This window comes from Aristolochia californica, unplaced genomic scaffold (genome assembly GCF_029961685.1).
Source record: "Aristolochia californica isolate CCGP_79_NKW_82.1479 unplaced genomic scaffold, dmAriCali1.0.hap1 SCAF_8, whole genome shotgun sequence".
Classification (NCBI taxonomy): Eukaryota; Viridiplantae; Streptophyta; class Magnoliopsida; order Piperales; family Aristolochiaceae; genus Aristolochia; species Aristolochia californica.
Genome location: NW_027182279.1, coordinates 23298493 through 23306517, shown reverse-complemented (window position 1 = coordinate 23306517; position 8025 = coordinate 23298493). Strand labels below are relative to the sequence as shown.

Below are 8025 nucleotides of genomic sequence, written 5' to 3'. Positions count from 1 at the left end.
ATCGTTGGAAAGTGGCGGGCTCATTGCATAAACCAAAAGGCATGCGTCTGTAAGCATAGGTGCCAAACGAACACGTGAATGTGGTATTTTCCTGGTCTTCTGGAGCAATGGGAATTTGATTGTAGCCGGAGTATCCATGTAAGAAGCAATAAAAATTGTGGCCGGCCAATCGCTCTAGTACCCGATCAATGAAAGGTAGTGGGAAGTGATCCTTCCTAGTGGCGGAATTAAGTTTTCTATAGTCAATGCAGACACGCCACTTGGTGGTAGTTCTTGTGGGAATCAATTCACCACTCTCATTTTTCATTATTGTTATCCCCACTTTCTTAGGGACAACTTGAATTGGACTCACCCAGGTGCTATCGGAAATGGGGTAAATGATTCCTGTCACAAGCAACCTGATGACTTCTTCTCTCACAACCTCCAGCATATGGGGATTTAACCTACGTTGCATGTCACGTGAGGCTTTAGTCCCCTCCTCCAAATGAATACGATGCATGCATATGGAGGGGCTAATCCCTTTTAAGGCATCAAGAGTCCACCCCAATGCCTCTCTATGTGCTTGTAAAACTTCAGTCAATTGTTCCTCCTGCTCAGTACTCAAATCAGAGGAAATAATGACTGGTAATGAGTTCATGGGCCCCAAGAACGCATACTTCAACGTGGGAGGAAGTGGCTTAAGATCTAGCTTGGAAGTTTCAAGAGGTTTGTCCAAGTCAAGAGGAAGATCCTGTGGATGATCAGTTGTGATAACCTCATAAGCTTCCTCCAACAGAGGTACAGAATTGAGTAAAGAATTAACCTCTCGGAAATATGTTTCCTCATCAAATTAGTCCATGTCTAAAGATGTTATGCAAGACTCAAAAGATTCAAGAGTGGATTCGTCATCAAGCATAACAGTTTCTATCTTAAATGCAGGACTCAGATCATCAGACTCAAGTGGGTGGTGCCCGACATTAAATACATTCAATGAGACCTTAAAATTTCCAAAAGACAACTCCAACTCACCACTTTTACAATGAATGATAGCATTAGATGTGGCTAAGAAGGGACGTCCTAGGATGACAAGAATTTGGTTGGTCACATTGACTACTGGTTCTGTATCAAGAACAATGAAATCAACCGGTAACAGAAATTTGTCCACTTTTATCAAAACATCTTCAACTATTCCTCGTGGTATCTTGACAGATTGGTCAGCTAGTTGAAGTGTGATGGGAGTAGGCTTCAATTCCCCCAAACCTAATTGCTGGTACACAAATAAAGGAAGCAAATTCACACTTGCTCCTAAGTCAAGAAGAGCTCTCTGGATGGTATGTTCACCAATGACACTTGAAATTGTGGGACATCCAGGATCTTTAAATTTAGGAGGAGTGTTGTGCTTCAGAATTGAGCTTACATTCTCAGTAAGAAAGACCTTTTGGTTAACATGTTGTTTTCTCTTCTGTGTACAAAGGTCTTTCAAAAATCGGGTATAGGCAGGGACTTGCCTAATAGCATCAAGAAGTGGAATGTTAATGTGAACCTTACTAAACAGTTCCAACGTTTCATGCATGCTATCTCCTTTCCTAGGTGGGCCTGATAACCTCTGCGGATAAGGAGCTAGTGGGACTTGGTTAGGGATCTGCTTGGCTGTTGGTGGAGAACTTGGAGGTTCTCCACCCAATGATGTGTCCCCATTGTCATCCTTTGACTCCTTAGACTTAGTGGTCCCTACCCCATTGTTCAACTCACGACCACTCCTAAGGGTGGTTATGGCTTTGGCTTGCTCATGGTGGGGTTTGGAATTCAACCCACTCTCATGGGTACTTTTGGGGTTAGGAATGGTTTGACTTGGGAGTCTATTTTGTGCTTGTTCACTCATGTGGCTGGCCAACTGACTCACTTGCATTTCAAGTTTAGCAATGGAGGACTGTGTATTCTGCATGAATAATTGAAGTGTATCCTCAAGTGAAGGTTTTTGTGGAATCAATGGTTGTTGAGTGAAGTGTGGGCACGAAGCTTGGGGTTGAGTAAACCCTAGAGGACCCCTAACCTATGGGCCCTTGGACCATGAGAAATTTGGGTGCCTAGCCCAACCCGGATTATATGTTTCTGAAAAAGGATCGTTCCGATTTGGTCTATGAAAATTCTGGACTGCATTCAAGTCCTCAATGAGCTCTGGGTAGGATGAACTAGATGGACACATTTGTGTGGGATGAGATGAACCAGAGCATATGGCACAAACAGTAGATGGGTTAGGAGCAGGTGAACTCTTGGACACCATAAGGGCATCAATTTTTCTAGTCAACCCCTCAATCTTGGCCATGAGCATGGGTGTTTCACTAACCTCGTAGAGACCCCATCTTTTGGCTTCGTGGGATCTCCTATCAACATTAAATGACGAACCCCATTGCTGAGATTGATCACTCAACGTTTCAAAGAAGTCCCACGCCTCACTAGCACTCTTACCCATCAAACTCCCACCACTCGTTGCATCTACCATGGATCTAACCTGGGGTGTAAGTCCTTGATAAAAGTATTGCACTAAATGCCATTTCTCAAACCCATGATGCGGACACCTACGGATCAAATCCTTCCATTTCTCCCAAACCTCATAAAAGTGTTCACCCTCCTGCTGCATAAAGTTGGAGATTTATCTCCTGAGGGTTGTAGTTCTCTGAATGGGAAAGTACTTGGATAAGAATTTTGTGACTAATGTGTCCCATGAAGTAATGCTGCCCACCTCCAAGGAATTAAGCCAAGACTTGGCCTTATCCTTAAGTGAAAATGGAAAAAGTCTTAACCGGATAGAGTCATCTGAGAAATTCTGGAATTTAAAAGTTGCACAAATATCTAAGAATTCTTTGATGTGGTAATATGGGTCCTCCTTCTCCAACCCATAGAATGTAGGGAGGAGTTGGATCACACCCGGTTTCAACTCATAACTGGCGGCAGTAGTGAGTGGCAATATAATGCAAGAAGGTGATGCGAAGTGGGATGGGATCAAATAATCCCTCAGGGCTCTATGGTCACCTGCTGCAGGTAACTGTAATGGTTCGCCCTGATTGGCCATGGTAGCTCCTAACTTGACTTCGGGTGTTTTCCTACAAATATGTTCTACCTCTTCAACAAAGGGAGTTAATGGTCCACCTAGGGAGCGGCGCCCGTGCATAAAAACACAAAAAGAAACAAAACGAACTATCAAATTAAGCTAACAAACTCACTACTAAAAATATGAACTAACTAGAAGAAATAAAAATAATTCCATAAAAAATCACCAAGCTAAAATTATGAAAGCAAAAAAAATAATAATAAAAATAAAATAAATAAAATAAATAAAATAAAATAAAAATAAATCTAACCTAAGACTATGGAGAACAAAGATATACACTTAATACGTGCCTCCCCGGCAACGGCACCAAAAACTTGATGTAGAATTTAGTTACATCGGCTTTAATACCTTGCAAGCGTAAGAATCGTTCATGTAATTTAGCGGGAAGCGAGGGTCATATCCACAGGGAGGACTGAATTTTGTGTATTCTTCAGTCAACTAGCCTAACCAAATATGATGAATTAATATTAACTAAACACTAATTATATCCTAAATTATCAAGCAATCATCTGGTTAACTACCTACACAATAGGAAACGTCAACTCTGGATTTTACGGTGATTCGTGCCTCTCTCCGTAACCACAGATCTGATTTTTCAATCCTTGCATCTAGCCCCTCTCGGACGCATAGAGTGAAAGACAGAAATCGGATTAAAATACCAAAATCCAACCTCAATTATAATTCTACCCTAATTAGCTAATTTAATCAAATATCCGGAAAACAAATATTCCATAAACATTAATTATCAAATCAGATTCAATAAACATTCAAAACCTAAGTTCAAACTATATAAAAAATTAAATTCAAAAATGACGAATTACTCCCCTTCTCCTTCCTCTCGCTCGGTCAGCAACTCGTTCTCACGGGTGCTGCAATTTCCCGAAATCAATGGCTTCGGGTTGGCAAGAGTGAGTGGCCGGAGGTAGAGACGACGCCGGCGACGAAGGTTGGAAGCCGATGGACAGAGGTAACGTCCGGCAAAGAATGAAACAGAGCTGACGTTCTCTAACCAGCTCTCTCGAGTCTCGGTTGGAGTCGGAATAGCTCTGAGACTGGTCGGAATAGCTCCGGGACTGATCGGAAATATGTAATAGACGCCGGAGGATAGTCGGAAAGCGGAAGTGGCACCGGAGAAGCCCTCTCGGATCACTTCTCGGCCTGGCGAGCGATGACTGTCGAACTCACCTTGACGGAGACTCTCTCGAGCTCTCCTCGGGTTTGTTCTCGGTTGCTGGACGGCGGTGGACGGCGGTGGACGACGGTGGGGAACTCCTCTCGGATCCTCCCCTGTTTTCGGTCCCAACCCTCTGTTTTGGTCTCCATTTTCTCTTGACGCTGTCCTCCCCCTCGTTTGATGCTCTCCTTCCCTTTAATACCCTCTTCTTTATTTTGAAACGATTTGACCTAAAAATCACCTCCATTTCACTAAGGGCATTTTGGTAAATATCTCCTTCTCCACCAAAATTCTCCTGAAAGTCCATAATTGAATCTATAAAAAGCATTTCAGGAAGAAATAAACCTTAAAAACAATGAAATATAATTCAGGAGAGAAAAATATGCAATATCGACAATGATTAATGCCAAATTCAATAAATGCTCATTTCATTTGAAAACCGATAAATAACCACCTATAACACAATTATAAAGGTTATTCTATTATAATTAACCTACTTCTCATGTCAGAATATGGCATCTATCACAAGGGCCCATAATTCTGAATAAATTTGTGGTAATAACCTGCAAGACCCACAAAACCCCGTAAAGCAGAACAAGACTGTGGTTGTGGCCAAATCATGAATAACCTGAATCTTCTCGGGATCAACCGTGACCCCCGCATGTGAGACAATGTGACTAAGATAAGCCACATGTGAAGCTGCAAAAGAACATTTGTATTGTTTTAAATAGATCTGATGTGCTCGTAACAATTCAAAAACAATCCTTAAATGCTCTAAATGCTCCTCTTCGGACTTGCTACATATGAGAATATCATCGAAAAACACAAGAACAAATTTTCGAAGATAGGGGCTAAATACCTCATTCATAAGAGCTTGAAAAGTGGAGGGTGCATTTGATAACCCGAACGGCATGACGACGAACTCAAAGTTGAAATGATGTGTGCAAAATGTTGTCTTCTCGATATCGAAGGGGTGCATCTGAACCTGATGATATCCCGATCATAGGTCCAATTTAGAAAATAACCACGACCCATGCAATGGTAATCAACAAAAAACCTCCATGTCCCAACATGTTTCTTCACAAGTAAGACGGGTGAAGAGAACAGGGATCGACTGTAACAAATAAGACCCTAGTGTAACATCTCCTGACATTGTCGCTCGATCTCATCCTTCCTTCTGAAGGTGGGGATAGCGGTACGGATGCACGACCACCATGTCAGAATCTGGTTTTAAAAAATTCTAGTGGTCACAGTGCCTCAAGGGAGGCAATCCCGAATGCTCATGGAAGAGGTCGGAGAACTCCTCAACCAACCCATCAATAGTGTGTTATGCACGCAATAAAATTATTATTTTAGTTGTTTTATTTAATTTACTTTATTTTATTTCAGTTTTTGGCCATAGGTGTATTTTTGGAATTATTTATTAATAGGGATATTTTTGGAATATTTTATTCATAGGGATATTTCTGTAATATTTTATTAAACCCTAACAGGGTGAACCCTATTTGAGGGGTAAGAGTAATGAGAAAAGCAAGCATTGAAGTATTAAGAATTAGGTTAAATCTAGAGTAAAGAGGCTTAGAGTTCTCCTCAACGAGCTCTAGGGTTTTCAAGCTTCCCTTTGGCTTGATCTTCATTTTTGTCTTCCCCATGTCTTCCTACTACCCCTACGGTAATGCCTGGAAGACCAGTAACCTGTGGCAGAAAGATTTGCGATATCAGATCCGGGACCGTAACAACTGGTATCAGAGCAGGAACACAATGGGTTATTCTATATCTCAAGAAAGATGGATGGCTATGGGTAAGGAATTGGAAGAAATACGCGCATGGTTAGATACTTCCATTGAACGTTATACAAGGGAGGAACTCGTTATTGCAGCAAAACAGGTCACACGACCTCAAATCTCCGACCAACATGAAGTACCAGAAGCTATCTTGGATGGGGCAACAGGCCAAGGGCTGGAAAAATCAAAAATTTCATCATCGTTACCGGAAAAAATCCATGTTGAAGAGGCGGACACTATTTTTTTTAACAAAAAGGGGCGTCGATTTTGACCTCATCATTTTCGAAATCGCACCTACGAAATCACAGCCGATTTTGGCCTCCACATTTCCGCAATCTCCCGGCGGGACCTCAATTTATAGGATCTCGGAAGGATATTATGCCTCGCTCCCATCGGTAATCAAGGGTGGGGGTTCCACCTCCCAAAACCCCTCCCCACGGCCAGCTCAGTGTCTTCCGGCGATTCTTTCGACAGGGGTGTGTTTTCGAGAGCCCTCGGTCTCGAAAAATTACCAGGCGGCGATGCCCAAAACGGCTGCTCTTCACCACAGGACACGAAGGCTACTCCGTCAGCGCCGTCATACACAACTCTGGTGGGATTCGACTTCCGGTCACCACCTCCCACACTCAATCCACCTCTCGGCAGAACAGAGCAAACCATTGTTCCAAATTGGGGGGGAAAAGTGTATCGGAAATTTTTTTTTTTTGAGGGGCTTTGTGTTTCTGTGGATGAGCACAATACCTGTGCGGATGTGGATCTTCAAATTGCAGCTGTGGGATTTAATTTTCTGGATCCCCTGTATGTTGTTCGACCACGAACTTTCCACCCTGTTCGAAGCCGTGTGGATGGAAGACGACTGTCGCCCGCCTTCGTCGGCGCCCTGAGGGAAGGAGCAACTATCGACAAGGTTTTGGCACTTACCGATGGCCACTATGCTCGGGATCGACAGGAGGATAACGCCGGATTTCGATTTCCGAAGAATCGTCGACAAAATTTCCACCGAAGGAGGAAAAAGATGGTTCAATTCAAATTTTCCTAAGTTTGGAAAATTTCATCAGTGCACGAAGCTGAGTCGTGCGCCGAACCGGGTTCCTGAACCGAGTCAACCCAGGTTCACTCGGATCGGGCCAAAAAAAAAAAAAAAATCGTGTCCAGAAGGGGGGTCGTGCACCGGACCGGGTTCCTAAACCGAGTCAACCCAGGTTAACTCAGACCGGGCAAAAAAACAATATATATTTGGCATCCTAAAGGGGGGTCATAGCTATCGCAGATGCTACTTCGGCACCGGTGGAGACGTCACCGTACCGACACTACTTCCGAGCTTGAGGACAATCTCATCTTCCAAGGGGGGTGTAATGTTATGCACACAATAACATTATTATTTTAGTTGTTTTATTTAATTTACTTTATTTTATTTCAGTTTTAGGCCATAGGGGTATTTTTGGAATTATTTATTAATAGGGATATTTTTGGAATATTTTATTCATAGGGATATTTCTGTAATATTTTATTAAACCCTAATAGGGTGAACCCTATTTAAGGGGTAAGAGTAATGAGAAAAGGAAAAGCATTGAAGTATTAAGAATTAGGTTAAATCTAGCATAAAGAGGCTTAGAGTTCTCCTCAACGAGCTCTAGGGTTTTCAAGCTTCCCTTAGGCTTGATCTTTCGTTTTCATCTTCCCCATGTCTTCCTACTACCCCTACGGTAATGCCTGGAAGACCCGTAACCCGTGGCAGACCCCTGATCTTCCCAAAGAATCCTTGTGTCAGATCTGGGACCGTAACATAGTGCAGCCAGGCGGTTCTTGGGTGTGGATGGTGTGAATGCGGGGGCTCCTGTCCACATGATAGCCCTGCAAGAGCACGTGACTACCGGCCAAAACAAAGCTCATAGTTAAAGCCGAAAAGTCCCACAAATGGGCCCCAATGTTTGCAACCATTTAATGCCTAATACCATATCAAAGCCAGCCAAGGG

At 42.9% G+C, this 8025-nt stretch overlaps 1 non-coding gene across 1 annotated transcript; it reads left to right on the top strand.

Moving 5' to 3' along the window:
• The first annotated feature begins 2540 nt into the window (after positions 1–2540).
• Positions 2541–2647, top strand: LOC137939600 (small nucleolar RNA R71). The gene has a single exon (XR_011109981.1). It is a non-coding gene; the product is annotated as a small nucleolar RNA R71 (small nucleolar RNA).
• The last annotated feature ends 5378 nt before the right edge of the window (positions 2648–8025 follow it).